General features: G+C 47.5%; 1 long non-coding RNA gene across 3 annotated transcripts in view; it reads left to right on the top strand.

Moving 5' to 3' along the window:
- LOC124109651 (uncharacterized) overlaps positions 1-15,902 on the top strand; it is a 63,493-nt gene extending 47,591 nt beyond the window's left edge. For 2 of the 3 annotated variants that reach the window (XR_006857051.2, XR_006857050.2), the window contains 4 exons: positions 3,969-4,114; positions 4,810-4,887; positions 6,396-6,562; positions 10,417-15,902. This is a non-coding gene — a long non-coding RNA (uncharacterized LOC124109651). The remainder of the gene's footprint in view (positions 1-3,968; positions 4,115-4,809; positions 4,888-6,395; positions 6,563-10,416) is intronic. The other variant, XR_006857053.2, reaches the window with a different exon arrangement.
- Positions 15,903-17,610: the final 1,708 nt, after the last annotated feature.

Below are 17,610 nucleotides of genomic sequence, written 5' to 3'. Positions count from 1 at the left end.
TGTGTCAGGAACTGCAGGGCCTGTGTGGATTGTGCTTCTGCAGTGGGCATCACCCATGTGTGCAGGAGGGATCTTACAGGGTGATGGATCAGCTTGCCCCAGCTCACCTCAGTGCTGACAGATGCTCCAACTTATGTGGTCCATCACTCCCCTGTTTGCTGGAACTTGTTGGCTGTGACCAGTAGGATGACTGTCTGGCTTGGCATCTGAGGAGTAATGACAATAGACAGAATGTATCTTGATTGTGTTGTTAGTTGAAGTTTCAAAAGGTGCCATTATTTCTTTCCCTAGAAACCAAGCCTTGTCCACCTATGCAGGAAGTCCTTTTTCATGCTGAAAATTTGTTTGGCCTGGCTATCTAGCCTCTTCTACAGGATCAGAAAATAGCCATCTAAGTAAAATGCCATCCCCATGGCTAATTCTAGAAAATGCTCTGATGGTTCAGAAGACTGAAGGCTCCAAAGCATCTCTCCTAAATGGGACAGAAGAGAAAGGGCCAACACTCTCCAAGAGGCATTTAAGAAAACTTTGGGGGCTTAGGTTGTGGCTCAGTGATAAAATGCTTGCCTAGCATGTTTGAGGTCCTGAGTTCAATCCCCTGCACCATCAAAAAAGAAACAAGAAAAAAGGAAAGAAAAAATTGGTTTCCCTGTCTTTGAAATCCATGGCTGCCCTAATTATGTCACTGTGACCTAGCATTATATTTGGTCACAGTGTATTTGAGAAGACTCCATCCTTCAGTCTCTTTCAATGATTCTACCATTTTGAATCTCCTTAGCTGTCCTTTGTCTGCTGTATTAGGAGCCTCTTTCCTACCCACACCTCAGAGAAGTCCCACAGATATCTGGAAGAATACTGTGTGTACTTGAGCCCACCTTTTTTTTAAGTAAATGAGCTTCCTTCCCATCTCCTTATGCAAAAATGCCTGTACCACTTCCCCTTGTGGTGAAGCATAACTTCTAGTGAGGCCTCAAGTACATGGTTATATTTAACCTATCCATGTCTTTTATCTCAAGTAGAGCAGGTGCAGCTGATTGTACTAAGAACTGGTAACAGTAAAAGCTGCTGGCACTGGAAGCAGACCTGGCAGGTCACCCTGAGGACAGTTATGAAAGAGAATAACAGAGAGCAATGGAGAGCTGCAAAGAACTGCTATGTTTGGCTGTTGAAAAAGTTCCAGGGAACTGTCAGTAGCTGCTGGCTCCTCCTGTCAGGAGCTCAGTGGCAAAGCTGCTCCCACTGAACACTGAGGGTCACTGGCATTCACTCTTGGGGCTGTGAATGCTAATATCTGAGAGATGTTGGCCCTGGAAACTCAGAGCAGATAATATTATGGGAGGTGCATTTTGCCTATTTGTGGTTGCTCTCTAGATGAATATTTGAACCCTCAGCCAGTTGGTAACAGAGATGGTTATGGGACACAGTTCATGAAGGGATGTACAGAGATAGCCCCTTAAATTAACTGAGGCCATGGGAACAATGTGATAACTGGGTTTCTGTTAAGCTTTTTCTTCCAGGATCAATGGAAGATGCAGGCTAAATATGGAGGCAAGGGCTTGGCCCCGCACCTTTGCACCCTGAGGAATGGAATCTGCAGATACCTCCTCCTTTCAGTCCTCAACCCACAGAGTAGCACAGACACCACAGTAGAAGGCAGTAGCCATGAGAACATTTCTTTACTAAACTATTTTTCTTCACTATTGACAGTCAACTCCCACGATGTATAGCTTTGTTCCAGGTATACCTCTCTCCCTTTCCCATCTCAGTTCCCAACTTTTGCCTTCCTCTTACATTCCCAGTGCCCTCTCCTTGCCCTCCCTTTTCTGAGGACTATCAGGATCAGTTCTCAGTGACAAGTATCTCTGCCATTGTGTTGCAGGATGTAATGAGGGTGAGATCTCACCAAGACCCTACCTGAGGAGTTGGCTCACCAGATACCTATCCTACTGTCTTCAATGCCTCTTCTTCTTTCTCTAGGGTCTGATGACTGACACTTCCTCTCAGATGCTGGGCAAGAGGAATCAGACTCAGAGCTACATGTTTCTCTCCATTGACCTAAAGATGAGACCCAGAATGGGGTGTCTTTCTTGCATGCATTGAGTGTCAAACTTTAGCTTACTTCCTAGATTGGCATCAGGAGGGGGATAGGGGATGAGGACTCTTCTTTGAGGCTGAGTATCCTGCGGTGCTCAGCCTCCAGGGATGAAGGGGTCTGTGTAAAGGCCATGGTCTGGGACAGTTTGCAGCACAGCAGAAGGTGCTGGGAAGCCAGGAGGATGTCCAGGATATGGAGGGTCATGATTGTCCTCACTAAACACCTCTGCTTTCTCATGTGGCTCCAGTAGGAGAAGTTCTGCTGGGACCCACTGCCCTTTTCTGGTCCAGGCTTAGGGAAGAGATTCTGTGGTCCAGGGGAGAGTTGAGAACCAGATGGCACCCATTGATGAAGACTCACCAGAGTGCAGGAAGATATCAGTGTGCTTTCATTATAGGACCTAGGTTGTGTGACCCTGCATCTCTTAATTTCCTATGAGGTGACCCCTCGGGGGCCAGATCTCCATTTAGGCCTCATGTCCAGTGCTATCACTATGTCCCTCTATACCTTGGCTGACAGCTGATTTAGAAGCACTTTAGTCAGGGTACAACATAACTTTAGGGCACCTACACCGATCATTTCTTCTTTGAGGGCAGGCAGTAGGTGCTTTTTCACCAGCTGCAGAAGGGAAAAGAGCACTTGCTCAGTCTGCATTGGGCATGAGGGTAGACAGAGGGACTGAGGGGATGTGTAGATATGAAAGGGAGGTGTCACCTGCCTTGGTGTCAGACTGAGGTTCTGATGGCCATTCTGCTGGGTGAGTCCTCCTGGTCCAGCTCTTTGGTTAGGGTCAAGATATCCATGTGTACTCTTACAAAAGCAATACTTCCAAGAAATGAGGGTGTGGAAAAATGAAGCCTGCACATTGAGGAGAAGAAGAAATTGTGTGTGGCCTTGGTAGGAAGTGTCCCCAAGCCCAAGACACCTCTGGGACTTATAGGAAGCATTGATGATGTCTTCCTTGTTCACACCATGGGGTTGTTAAATCAAGACCATGAGCTACCTCACCCAACAGACAAACAGTGCTGAGTATCTAAAGAATGAAACATAATTTCATGAGTCTGGGCTGGCTTTCCCAAAGTCTTGTAGACACCTGGATTCCCAGCCCAGCCCACCTTGGTGAAAAAGTCCTCTTGGAGCACAGCTCATCAGTGTAGGGCAGGAGGTTTGTATCTTGGTACAAGTTGTCCCCCTTTAGATGTCATTCTATTTCATTCATTTCCAAGTTTCCCATGGACTCCTCTATGGCCAAGTGTGGGGCTATCCACATGGTGAAGTTGGCAGACCCCACCAGATGTTCATAATGTCCACATATACCTTAGTGGCTTCAGGTGTGATGTAGTCAGAAATCTTGGTCTCTGGATACCAGCAGCATTAGACTTCTGGTGGGTGAGCCTCGGGGCCAGTCTTTCTGGCAGTGCACACTAGGATAGAGGATAAGAGTGTGGTGTATACACAGTGGTTCCAGCTGTGCTCCAACCATTTGGTGGAAAAAAGTTTTCAAGGGACCTAATCTGGTTCAGGTTGGCCCTGCACATTCTGACATCAGAACCCATGAGTGGAGACTCTGCATCAGTGGGGCAATGTATGTTATGTGGGAGGACATTTTGAGATACCCATATTCGATATACTTGGGCCACACACACAGACTCATGTCCTAGGCAGATGGTGTGTTGACTCTTCGCATAGGCAGGGGGAGAGAAGTTAGCACCTTGGACTAGGCAATATCCACTTCAGATCCAAGGGTAGCTGGAATCCCAAATGCTCAGGGGCTGTTCTACTGGCAACTGAAAAAAAATATTCACATGTGTGACAGCAGACTCCATTATCACTTTTTTTTTTAAATCATGAATTTCTATGGGAATGTGTTTAGCTCTCTCTTGCTGCACAATCGCAAAGACTGGAGAATATGGAAGATTGAGCCTCTGTGGGATTAGAAGTGTCTGACATTGGAATCTATCATCAACTGAAGCCTTCGGTCCTCCATCTCTGAATCCTCAAACTCCACAAACCTGACAGGTAAACAAGATATAGAATTATTTTAAAAAAAGGGGATTTCTCATTGGAAAACCCAAGCTGTAGCTTCATAGCAATGAGGATCTGGTAGCAGGGATGGGGAGCAGTTCTCAGACCAGGGGCTGGGCTGGTCCCAGGAGAGATCAATTCCCAATGCAGAAACAGTTCTGGGTGCTCCTGACATCACTTAGTATCTGAAGAGAACCACGTATGCCTTAGTGAACCAGGAACATTCCTTTATGTATCCTCCCACCCTTATTCCAGGCTTCTTATATCCCTGCCCTGAACCACACAGAAAAGCCAAGCATCAGCATCTGGTCAAAGATATGATTTATGTAAGACAACTCTCCCTCTCTATGAATGGTGTGCTTAGGACTGTATACCATAGAAGAAAGACCAAGGGCATAAGACTCAGGAGAGGTCATGATAAAGTCGAAGCTATGCTGAAAGTATTGGAATACCTGGGTTCCCAGCCCAGCCCACCTTCCAAAGAGGGCTGTATTTTATTTCTTTGTTTGAATGGCGAGAATTAAATGGATTATGAGGCCAGAGGTGTTTGCTTAGGGCATCTGAGACACTGGCTTTCCCTGATCATGTTTTTTTTAAATTCTAAATTTCTTCTGGAACATCAGGGTGTTATTGTGGCATCTTTCATGAGCAGGGGTGATCCATATGATGTAAGACAGTTTATATTTCAGGTGGTTTACCAACACCAAGCTAGTGAAACTTGTACCCTGTGGACAGACCTCACTGATGATGGACATCCCCTGAACAAGGTTGGTTACTCATCCATACCCTAACCCTGAACCTCTAAGCAGTGGTGGAACTAAGAATGTTGAGGCCAGAGCTTCCAGAACTATTAGAGAGTATCCAGCCCTCTAGGTAGAGGGAACAAATGCTTGGAGAGGAAAGTGTTCAGTGGTTTTCCCTGTGGTAGCAGATGCCCTTCCTGGCTGGGTGAGAAGCTCCAACAGAGCCAGCTGTGCTACCCATGTTCCCTAGCACTTAGGTCTAGTCACAGATGTCTGACACACTTTTCTGCCATCTCATAGATCATCTGGTCAAAGGTATGCATTGACACTTCTGCAGACCCCTCCACAGTCCCACCTCCAGATTCATGGTAGGCTCAAGTCCAGATAGAGGCCAAAGCACTGGCCTGGGATTCATCAGGATCAGTCACAATCCACAACCCATATTTCATTGCAAGTTGACCTGACCCAACACATGCCTTGCCTTTGCCTCTTCTGTCCAGTCACTTTGACCACCCCATGTGGGCTCCCTGCATCCAGAACATGCTCTCATACTAGAGAGAACATCAAGTACTGTACTGGAATCTGACTCTCCCTTGAGTTCTTGATGTTGTTGTGTATTGTGACATGAATGTTTTTGTCCTCCAGAATTCATGCATGAATGTCCTAATCTCTCATGTGATGGTATTTGGAGATGGTGGCTTCAGTGGTTGTTAGGATTTTAATGGGGTCATGAGGGTGGAGTTCCCATGATAGTAGTAGTGCCCTTCTAGAAAAAGGAAGTGACGCTAAAGCTCTCTTAGCCATAGGAGGTCACAGGCAAGGCAGCCATTTTCTCAAGCCTGGAGGCAAGCACTCACTGTACATTAAATCTGGCACCATCTTTCTGGAACTTCCCAACTTCAGAACTATGAGAAATGAATGCCTGTGGTTTCAACTGCCCATTCTGTAGCAGTGCATATGGCAGCCTGAGTTGAGTGAGACAGAGTACATAGTGCCCTTGGAGGAGAATTAAAGCCTGAGACGATGATGTACATCTCCACAGAGGATCCCAATGGAAAGAGTACTCACTCATGAATTCTGCACCATCTCAATATCCTAAACAGAAATTCCCCAGAACAATGTGGTTGGATTTCCAGAGAGATCTGTACTGGTGCCTCCCCTCTATCTCCAACACTAGTTGTGATGTTGCCTTCCATGAACAATCAGGTCTATGCTAGAAGGTGAAAATACTAAGTGAGGGACAATCATATGGAGTCAGAGAACCAATTCAAAATCCTGGCTCACATTACTTCCAGGAACCTCCTGTGACCTTACATCCCCTGAGTGATGGTGATGCTCATTGGGAACAAAGATTGCTGTACTCACAGGGCTGTGATGGCCACCTGAGATAAGGTCCATTTCCTCCCCTGGTGTGAGATGAACATGGCTGGGAATGTAGGTCTCTCAGCTTATTCCTCCACCCTCAAGATGTTTCTTCCAGTTCCCCTACATCCCAGCCTCCTTTCTTCATGCCACACTTTTCCTCCTTTCAGAGCTCAAGGAGAAGTTCTCGGTCCCTGGGGAGAACACTCACATGAGGAAGCAGGAAAGTGCTTCCACATCGGGAGTCTGAGAAGGTGCAGGTGGATCAGGATCTTGAAGTGCTGTCAGTGCTAGAAGTTTTCATAGATGTTCTGTCATCCACTGCAGTTATCGGAAGGTGGGCATTGCACACTCCCCAAACACTACCTCTGGCCACTGGTGGCTATTCATGGGGAAGATGATGGGGGCTGTTGGGAAAATGGAGGTGGTGCTGGAGGTTGAAGACCCTGGTGCCCGTTCCCCCACTGGCTGAGGCAGGCACAGGGGTCCTCCAGGCAGAAGCTGCTGTGAGGAATGGAGCAGGATGATCCACACCACCTCAGAAGGCCCCTGGGGCCCTCCAGTTGAGGAGTGCCTGAGTGAGGGCAACCTTCTGAATGTGGCTCTCCTGGTCTCCATCTGGCCCATGTTGACCAAAGTTGAATAGCCCAGACACACACACACAGCAGGGACACCAGCTTCTGCTGCCATTGATATTTCAGGATAAGCACACTGCACCAGCAGGTTCCCCTGGGAGATTGGTGCAATTACAGCAGGCAACATGATCAGCACCCAGAATACCTGGTGTGTAGGCACAGGAGCATAGGGAAGACAGAGCAGTGCTCTGAAGGGAGACAGGAGAACCAGGTTCTGCCTGGTCTCAGCATTCAAGATGCTATGGAAGCAAAGTAAAGGGGAAGTGGCAGTAAGAGTGAGACTCCCCAGCCTTTGTCACTGGGCATCTGAGAAGGAATGGCAACAGCTCAGGGTCTTATAGGCAGGAAAATCTTGTGGTTTGCAACTTTTTTTAAGTGAAATTTAGGCTTCCTTCCTCCAATCAAAAGTTACACTCAGAGAAATCTTGATCCCAATACTCAAAGATTCCCTGAACATGGTCTATAGTGACATCTCAGCTTTTCCTGACTTAGAGGCCCTTGGCATCCTTTGCTGACAATGGATTAGTGTACAAGGCATCTTTCTGGAAACTGACTCTGCTGAGTGGCACCATTCCTCTCAGCATTCTCACCAACAGGAAGGAGACCTCCCTTCTCCAAAAAAGTTCCAGGCACTCCAAAGTCCGATGTAAATGTGACAAGTTCATAATTTATGGCTCCCTCACCTCCTTAGCCTTCCTTTTGCTGATTCTCCTTGGAAAACCCTCAGTGTTTTTTCTTAGTCTTGCACAACTAAACAAAAGCAACTGAGTGAAATGTCTCCCTAGCTAGAGCCTGAGGAACCCTGAAGGTCACCAGGAGCACATCATGCCCAGAGTGTGGGTACCTCTCCCAGCACTTCTAACCACAAACACCAGTGGGGACACAGATTCTGGCACCTCAGTGTATCTGTAAACAGAGTTTTCCCAAGAAAATTCTTGACACGGCAACAAGTAAACTAGCACTTGAATATTTTGGCTGGAGGTGCACAAGCCATGGTCGCAGAACTGTTCTCAACTTGAAATGAATCAAGGCGGTGGACCTAAACTGTACCAGTAGAGATTGTATTTGTCCCACCCACCAAGCTGCATGAGAAATGACAATTTTAGTTAAAAATGTCCTAATAAAGTAGAAAGAATGTCAATCATTCTTAACTCTTGAACCATGGGAGATGCAGTGCTAAAACTGAACACCCAAGGGCCACACTTGCACATATCAAATAAATGGTGGGAAGAGTTGATAGGCACAGAGATATTTGAAAAGTGGTGGGAAAATATATGGGGGAATGGGGTTGATAGCTAAAAGGTAAGAGATTTCTTTTTGAGCTGATGGAAGTATTCTATATTTTATTGTAGTTGTTAAAGAAATGTCTGTTGCCGATATGGTGGCAACGTCTATGAAAACTTTAGAATTCTAATATTTGATGGGTGATGTGAGTTATGTGAATGTCTTCCTTAAGTTATTTTGCAGTGACCTGTAGCAAAAATATTAAGATGTTAGCAGACAATGCCTCAGATGTTTGGCCAGCATGCCACAGCCTGGCCAAGATTCTAGGAAACAGGAGACAGTGCTGGCCAGTTCACAGAGATCAGGAGGAGGTCCTTAAACTGAGTTTCAACAAGGATGCAGTTACCAAAGGGGGCCCCCACAAGGGCCCAGCCCCTGTGGTCACTGTCAGAAAACACAGCTTTTCATTAATGGAGGGAATGGGTCTTGGTGATGTCAGTTGATGACTCCCTAGTGTGCTGTGACTTCTTCCCCTAGAAATCAGGGCTGGTCCTCTCATCAGGCCACCTACTCAGGAAGACCTTGGCCATGCTGGGGTTCCATCCATCCTCACTGTCCAGCATCACTCAGGAGAGGAGAAGAAGGTGTCTTCAAAAACACTGTTTCCAGGTTTACTTCTAGAAACCTGATTAATGGCAGAGGGGCCTGAAGGCTCAAAAGCTGGTCTCTATCCAACTGAGACAGGAGGGCTCAAAGTTGTCAATAGGTACTTGATGAAAAATTGTGCCCTGACTCTGATGGCCATGGAACTTGAGTCCTATGAAAAACCATGGAGTTTGATTACACACGACAGACCACAAATAACTTTACTTCCAATCATTTTTGTGCATGTCTGAAGTCGCCATAGTTCTTTATCCCACAAATGGCACTAAACTTTGGCATCCTTGCAATTTAATTATTCTTCTTTGTAAACTTCCACATTTTGTTGATTGGAAAACCATGTGGTGTGTAGCCTTCTTTATTCCTCATTGATTTGTAGGAGAACTTGATTACATTTGGGCCGGCCACACTCAGTATAGGTCAGGCTGGTGTCAGGGTGGGGCCAATACTACCTATGGGAGGGTCAGAGCACTGTGTCAGTGGGGGGTGGGTCTGTTTTGGGATGCAGTCAGGACTTTCAGCCTGTTGGGACCCCGGTGAGTTCCCGGTCAGAACTATAGAGGAGTGGGAGAGGTGTGAAGACAGGTCTTGTCCTCTCATCAGGAAACCTACACAAGAAGACCACAGCCATGCTGGGTATCAGTCAAATAACATTGTTCATCATCATTCAGGAGAGCAGAAAGAAGCTGTCTAAGAAAAAAAAAAATTGTTTCCAGGCTTATTTCTATAATTTATTTAATTGCACAGGGGCTTCAAGGCTCAAAAGCAGCTCTCCATCTAAATGAGACTGAGGGCCCAAAGTTCTCAAGAGGTACTTGATAAAAAATTGTGCCCCTGTCTGTGATGGCCATGGCTACCACAAATGCCTCACAGTCACTCAGAGACTTTTGCTTCTGTAGCAGGTCCTCTCCAGATAACTCCAACCTGCAGTGGCTCAACATGACTCAACACTTTGGGACCCTTCGGTGGTCCTTAGTGTGGAGTGCAAGGAGCCCCTGCCCTAATCATGCCTAAGCAGAAATATTGTGGGTATCTTGGAAGGACACTGTACATGCCTGAGTTCACCTTTTAAATTCCAATAAGATTAATTCCCCATCTCCTTATACAAACAGTTCCTATACCACTTTGCCTTCTGCAGCAGCATAACTCCTAATGAAGTAGATGGTAGAGTTTGTATATTCATGACTGTCATCTCAACTAGAGCAGATCAAGTTGGTTACACTGAAAAATGGCACACCAGGCAGGTCAGCCTGAAGGTGGCAAGCACAGAGAGTGACCTGGAGCAGTGGAGAACTGCAGGAGCTGCTAGGTGCAGCTGTCAGATGGTCTCCAGGGAACTGATGGAAGTGGCTGGCTACTGATCCCAAGAAGGCAATGGGAGTTTCTATCACTAGGAGCTGAGGGTCCTTGACATTCCAGTTCAGAACTAGTAACAATAAAACCTGAGAGCCACCAGTTAGTCCTGAGACTTCAGAGCTGTGAATACCAAGGGAGATGTGCTTTGCCCCTTTGTGATTTCTCTTCATAGCAGAGAATCATAGATTGTTGGTAAGGGAGATGTTTAAGGGGCACAGATCATGGAGGGATACACAGAGAAGATCCCCTAAACCAAGAGAGGCCTTTTCCATGGGGTGATGAGTTGGGTTTTGGAATCTTGTTTGTTTTCTCCCAGGTTTAGGGGGAGGACCAGTCTAAATCTGGAAACAAGACCCAATAGATGGACACTTGTGCACCCTGGGTCCTGACAACCCCAGAAATCTCACTGCATGGATGTGCACAGAAAACATGGCAGAAGGCAGCAGCCAGAGAAGATTTTTTTTCTACCAAACTGCCTTTATTCCCATTGACAGTCAAACAAGGTACAGCTTCCCACCCAGGCTTGAACATTGTGACCCTCCCCTCTCAGTAACTTCCTGCTGCTCTCTTTCTACATTCCCTATACCCTCCCACTCCCTTCATTTTTCTGAGATCCCACAGGAACTGTCCTATGTGAGGAAGAACCTTTGGCCCTTCCAGTGCAGAATGAAGCAAAGGTGAAATCTTGCCTGAGGAGCAGCCAACCCAGAGGCCACTGGCCAACATGACTGTCCTCAGGGCCTCTTCTTCTTTTGGTTGTCTCAAGATGTGCACTTCCTCTTCTGAGGCTGTGAGGTTTGAGCCAGCTCCAGATCCATATCTTGCCCTCCAAAGACCTTTAGGGGAGACCCAGTACAGGGCATTTTTTCTATGAAGCATGAGTGTCCAGTGAGAGTGCTCTTCATGGACATGGCACCTGGAGGAGGGTGGGAGCTGAGGCGTCCTCTCTGGGGAGTTGGGGCCTGGAGTGCTTGATCTCCTGAGCACAGGGTTTCTATTGGAGGGGCTTGGCTCTGGGACAGTCCCCAGGGCAGCAGGCGGTGCTGGGAGCTAAGGAGGAAATTCGGGCTTTGGGGGTCATCATCCACACTGCAGCCATTGGCCTAGAAGAAGTGGCTTTTCTGTGATCCACTGTGCCTTTGTTTCCCAGGTTTAAGGAGGAGGATATGCAGTTCTGGAGAGGATGGTTGGAGTGGATGGTCCCCAATGATGAAGATCAGTGACATCCTTGGAGGATAGCAGTGTCCTTTGAACCCAGCAACTCTGGCTTGGTGGGCCTGCACCTCTTCATGACCTGGGAAGCCACTTCTGTGGACCAGTCCTCCATGCTGGCCCCTTGATCAGTGCAATGTTTCCACTTCTCTGCACCTTGTTTGGCAGCTTCCTCGGAAGCACCTTGTGTCCAGTTGGGACATACCATGACCTTGAGGCACCTGCAAAGGTGCTTCTTCACAAGCTGAAGGAGGATATGGGTACTGGCCAACTTTTCTTTATGCATGAAATGGGCCACAGGGATCAGGACAATCATATTTCAGTGGGAGGTGGGAAGTGGGGCTGTCACTCATCTTGGTCTCAGAGAAACCTGGCCACCCTCCTTTCTGCTTGATATCCTGAACCCTTCCATGACTCTCATGTCTCCTTCCTTTTTTTTCCATCCTACATCCTGTGTCCTGGAACAGACTCACTCAGGGAGCCGTCACAAACAGGATAAGGATAAACAAAGTCCCATGAGCCACATGAGTAAGGTCCTGTGCCTTCCTCATCTACCTGCTATCCCTTGCTTCCCTCTCCAACTGTGGTCACTCCCTTTTCTGTTTATTTGTGACCCTTTGTCTCCTAGTCTGCCATGTATTTCTCTGTGCCTTGGTGTCTGTTCCCAAACCCTGGTAAACCTGGTATATCTACCTCCTTAGTTCTACCTGGTGCCCCTTTCTCCTTGTCTACCTTTTGTTTCTCCCCTACCCCTGTTTTTTCCTGGTGTCCCTGCACTTCTTTATCAGGTGTCCCTGCCTCTCTTCTGTACCTCCTACCCCTGGTCTACTGGGAGACCTTCCTTCTGCTTTCTACCTGGTCAGTGGTGAGTCCTTCCTGCTGATCCAACTCTTTTGTTAGGGCCAAGATATTTATATATGGTTTGGAGGAAAGTATTTCTTCCAGGAAGCAGGTATGAATCACATTCTCTGCCTGGGATGAGAAGGAAGAGAGTGTGAGTGACCTTGGGAGGAAATGGCCCCAAGTCAGGAGGCAAAAGCAAGTCTAGGAGAAAGAGGAAGCAATAATGATCCCATTTTCATCTGAACCATGGGGTTGTTATATCCCAACTATCAGCTACACCCATGTATGAGTGCACATGTGTGCATGCACATTCTCTCTCTCTCTCTCTCTCTCTCTCTCTCTCTCTCTCTCTCTCTCTCACACACACACACACACACACACACACACACAAACACACACAAAATGCTGAGATTCTAAGTCAGGAAGCTCAATTCCATGAGTCCTGAAACCTTGAGTACACCAAGATTGTAGGTCCAGCTTACCTTGTTGACAAAGCCCTCATCAACATAGCTCAGGAGACATGGATCTGGGTATAAATCATCCTGTATTGGATGTTGCTCTAGTCCTTCCTCTCCCAAGTTTTCAGCAAGCTCTTCTGTGGACAAGTAGGAGGGCTCCCACGTGGCAAAGTTAGTAGGCCCAAATAACTCATCCATGATGTCCATGTGCTCTTGGATGGCTTCAGGTGGGATCTCCTTGGGTGCCTTGGTCTCAGGCCCTTTGTTCTTGGCCACCTTGTTCTTGCATGCCTTGGTCTTGTGTGCCTTTATCTCAGGCACCTTGGTCTCTGGTGCCTTGTGTTTGGCTGCTAATGAATGGGCAGGCCGTGCCTTAGGGTTGGTCTTTTTGGAGGTGCACACTAGGACAGGGAAGAACAAATAGTGCGTGAATGAGGGATCCATGTTCATCCCAAACACTGGGTAGTAGGCAGGGTTCAGGGGACCTAACCTGGTATGCTCTGCATGAGGACAACCTGACCCAGGACCTGAGGGATATAACAGTGCACCAGATACAACATCTAGGATAGTCAAGTGAGAGGACATTTGTAGCGAATGGTATTGCATGCACTCTACCCTACCAGGACCCAAGTCCCAGGCAGATTGTGTATTGTTTCTTTGTATAGATAAGGAGAGAAAGGAGATCTGTACTTGGCCCAGTCAATACACAATTGAAAGCTGGATGGCCGGGACCTCAGATGCTAGGGGCTGTTTGCTTGTAAGACTGAATCTCCCATACTGAAGGAAAAATTCTTATTTGGGACAATAACTTGCCTTAGCCTTTGTCACTGTTTGGACACTATCATAAGCTACTGTGGGAATGTGTGAACCCTACCTGGCTTTTGGACAGCCTCGGGAACTGGAGGCCTTGGAATTTCCATCCTCGGAGTTGCAGGAGGTGGTTGGCACTGGAAGACCCCCTTGGATCCTCCATCTCCTCAGCAGCCTCAAACTCCATGAACGTCGGTGAAATTTGGGTAAGGCAGGCAAAGGCTGGAACTGAGAATCAGGGTAGCCATACCAGACAGGTGCTGGTGTGGGATTCTAGGCTATGGAGTATTCTAAGATACCAGTCAGGAGCTAGTGGCAGGGATGCCGAGCTGTGTCCTGGAGTGGGTCAGGCCAGCACAAGGAGGGAGCTGCTACACAGGAAGAACAGCAGTTCTCAGGAAACACTACATCAACTAGCACCTGAAGGGAAATCAGATCTGAGGGACCCCAATAGGGGCCCTAGCTGACCCTTGTTCTGGCTCTCTCCTGTTTCTTCCAGGAACCAAATGATCAGTTTATTTCTAGAAACTGGTCAGGGATATGATTTACTTAAAAGAACACCAGAGGTCCTGACCCAATTCAGGGGTACTGAGGCTGGGACCATGGGCCCTGAAAGGATCACCTGGGAGACCAAGTTACAGGCAGGGTCATGTGGAAGTGAAAGCTAAGCTGAGAACATTGGGTTGCTTCCAATGGGGGCTGGTTCTTCCCTTGTTAGAATGGCAGGGATTGCATAGAGCAAAGGCACCAGAGATATGTCCTGGGGGCATCTGAGGTGCTGGATGGCCCTGACAATGCACTCCCCACCACCATCCTCTTCTGGAACATCAGGTTGAAGTAGTGGCCACTTTCATGAGTTATAATTGACCCTACTCCATAAAGAGGTACCAGTTCCCAGGCAGGTGGTCTGAGTGAATCCAGTGCAACTTTTCCCCTCTGCAGAGCCAGCAAAGCAGAAGCGGATTATTTTTTTTGGTAATGGGGAGTGAACCCAGGTGCACTTGACCACTGAGCCACATCCATGGCCCTTTTTTTAAATCTTATTTTGAGATTTTAAAGTTGCTCAGGCTGGCCTTGAACTTATGATACTCCTGACTTGGCCTCCCAAGTCTCTGGGATTTCAGGCATGTACCACCACACCTGGCTTAAAAGTTAGTTTTTTGTTTTTTGTTTTTTTTTAATGGTAGTAAACATAACCTAAATTTTAGCATTTCAACCATTTTCCAGTATTTGCAATGTGTCAATGACATCACATTGTCACACAACCAAACTAGAACTTTTTTCATCTTGCAAAACTGAAACTCTATCCTCATTAAAGACTAACTCCCCTTCCCTGGCCCCTGGCAAGCAACACTACTCTGAGTGTGAGGACGCTAGGGACCTCATGGGTGGAATCACATGGTAATTGTCCTTTTGTGGTCTGCTTTGGTTCATTAGCTCAATATCCTCAGCACAGGTCTGCGCTGCAGCATGTGACTGAACCTGTCTCCATGTGAAGGCTTAGCACTCTGTATGAGTGCCACCTCTCCCTCCTCCATTCAACCTTCCACAGTCCCTTGGATTCACTGAGTCTTTTCTCCAGCTGCCTTGGAGAAAGTCTTTCTTTGGTGCCCAGCAGCTATGACTGTGCCAGATTTGAATGGCCTGCCCCTGTCCTCCCTGGAGTCTTTAGGCTTCTTAGGCAGCACTCTCTGTTCTGGGAAACTCAGCACAATCTTTCCATCTTTCCTCTGGCCTCTTTCTCCTCTTTGCTCACCTGGTTTTCACCCACAGACCTCAGAAGTTCTGTTCTGCTTTTCTCCCCTCTGCTCCTTCTCTGTGTGAGCATGACATTTCTACTGCCCAGTCCCCAGTCCTCTGGTTCTTGGCCCCTTCCCCGCTGCTGTCTCCAGATGGCTGCTGAGCCATCAAGAAGAGTCTCCTTCTGCACTCCAGGTGTCATCTGTGGCCTTCCGACTTGGCAATTTTCTTAATACCCATGGTTTCCAATTGAAAGGGTAAAGTCTCTAAGCTGCAAAGCCTGAGTTAAAATGTAAAGGACCAGGTATTGTTAAGTTTCTAAGCTACACTAAAAGCCTGAAATTCCTGTAGCTGTTAGGACAATTCCCAGGACTGCCCATTAGATAATCCCCCCTGACCACTTAGTTGTTTAACAACTAAGACCCAGTGCAGTTCAGCATGTAGGCACCTCAGGGCCTAAACCAATCAGTTTGAATGTATCCCCCTCCTTAGGACTGACCTATCACTCCAGCCCGACCTGTTGCCGCCAATGAATGTACTAATCATGTTTGAGAATTGTTGTTTGATTTTCCCGCGGTGTATGGTGATTTGTTAAAGCGGACTGTGATGTATGTAAAGTCCCTGCCCTCCCTAAAAATGTGTACTTAAGCACTGCTCAACCCCTGCTCAGGGCTCTGGGCCGCTCTCCCTTCTTGAGTGAGCACGGAGCCCCAGTGCGCTGGATCCTCAATAAACCCCCTTTTGCTGTTGCATGAGTCGGTCTCTTGGTGGTCTCTTCCTCCGACGTTCGCTGGACCCTTACACAATGCTCTTCTGAAATTCCCCAACTGTTCAAAACATCGTCCACTTTTTCTGAAGGTCCTTTACCATATTCCTCATGTTTGTTTTTAACACCCTCCCTGAATCCCCCCACAGGAGCTATCTGTGGGTTTCACCCCCCCATTTCCTCCCTGGCCATGCAGCATGAGGGAGAGGAGCCAGGGCTTTGCTGTAGCTTAATGAGACTCAGACCATGGAAGTTTTCAATCCGTTGACAGAAAGGTCACAGTACCCCTAGCAGAAGCCAGAATCTGAGTGTCCACAGAAACTGGCTCCTATCTCCTGCTTCAGCCTTCAGCAAGCTCCGTGCATCTACATCTCAGGAACGGTGACTTTTCCAATTTTCAGTCCCTCTCCCCACTGGATGGCCACTGTCTTGTACACACTGCAGGGCCCAGTGAGCCCATGGTCATTGTCTCTGTACTCTTGCCCACCAAGACTTCCACACTCCAGGAGGCCTGAGCCTCCCACCTACAGGACAGCACACCATTCTCACAATTAGAGAGCAGAGAGTGTGGAAGTCCTCTGCTTCTCCTGGCCAGTTCTCTGGCCTAAGCCTTATGGCCAGCAAAAAGTGGATATTGCTCCAGCCCTGCAAAAATGCAATCACCACCCCTCACCTCAGGTAAAAGGCAAGGTCAGAGGCAAGATCATGAACTAAGGTTTGCCATATGTGGGGCTGTGTCCTGGGACACACAGAGGTGCTTAATGTCTGTCACACAAATGAGTAAACACACATTAATACAGTCATAAGAGAAAGACTGCCCAGCACAGTAGCCACACCTGTGATCCCAGTTGCTCCAGAGACAGGAAGATCATGAGTTCAGGCCAGGCCAGGCAACTTAGCAAGACCTGTCTCAAAAATTGAAAATTTAAGAAAGGACTGGGGATGTAGCTCAGTGTCAAAGTGCTAAAGAATCATTATTCCAAGATGCGCTTATATAAATGCAGCTTTACAACTTACTCATTTAGCCATTTTTCCTGAAACTGAGAGAAGGAGATTCCCTTAAGGGCAGCCCAGATGTTCTCAGGCTGGCTCACAAAGTCCTTTCTTGGAGGAACCAGCTGCATACAGTAGTGCAGGACAGGGAGGATGCCCAGCCAGTCGACGACTCTTACATCTATGCACCTTTGGCACAGGTTGACCAAGTACTCTTGCCATCTGGAAGGGAATCAAGACCTAATGTGACCTGTAGTTGGCTGTGTCCAACATGCCCTGTGGTCCAATGTCTCAGGAGGGCAACCAGCAGAAGTAGCAAGTGGCGCACCTGAACTGAGTTCCAGATCAGGAGACATAGGGTGGCAAGGGGGACAAGTTCCCTGGACCCCATCCCAGTGCACCAGAATGTCATGAATCCCAACAAACTCCCACGGGTGTCATTTCCACCTACACAACAGCTGAGGTATTGAGGCCCTTGGTTTCTAGCCAAGAATTCACACAGAGCCTAGGGTTTAAACCAGGCAGTCTGGCAAAGGTGAACCTAAACACAAAGCAAACTTTTTTCTTTGTTTTGAACTGGGAATTGAACCCAGGGACACACTACTACTAAGCTATATTCTCAGCCTTTTTTTATTTTGAGACATGGTCTTCTTCAGTTTCTGAGACTGGTCTCAAACTTGCAATCCTC

The sequence above is a fragment of the Marmota monax genome, unplaced genomic scaffold (assembly GCF_021218885.2).
Source record: "Marmota monax isolate L192 unplaced genomic scaffold, Marmota_monax_Labrador192_F-V1.1 WCK01_AAM20220418_F8-fsc00262, whole genome shotgun sequence".
In the NCBI taxonomy this organism is placed as follows: Eukaryota; Metazoa; Chordata; class Mammalia; order Rodentia; family Sciuridae; genus Marmota; species Marmota monax.
Note: the sequence above shows the minus strand (reverse complement) of the source record. Positions and strands in the feature narration are given on the sequence as shown.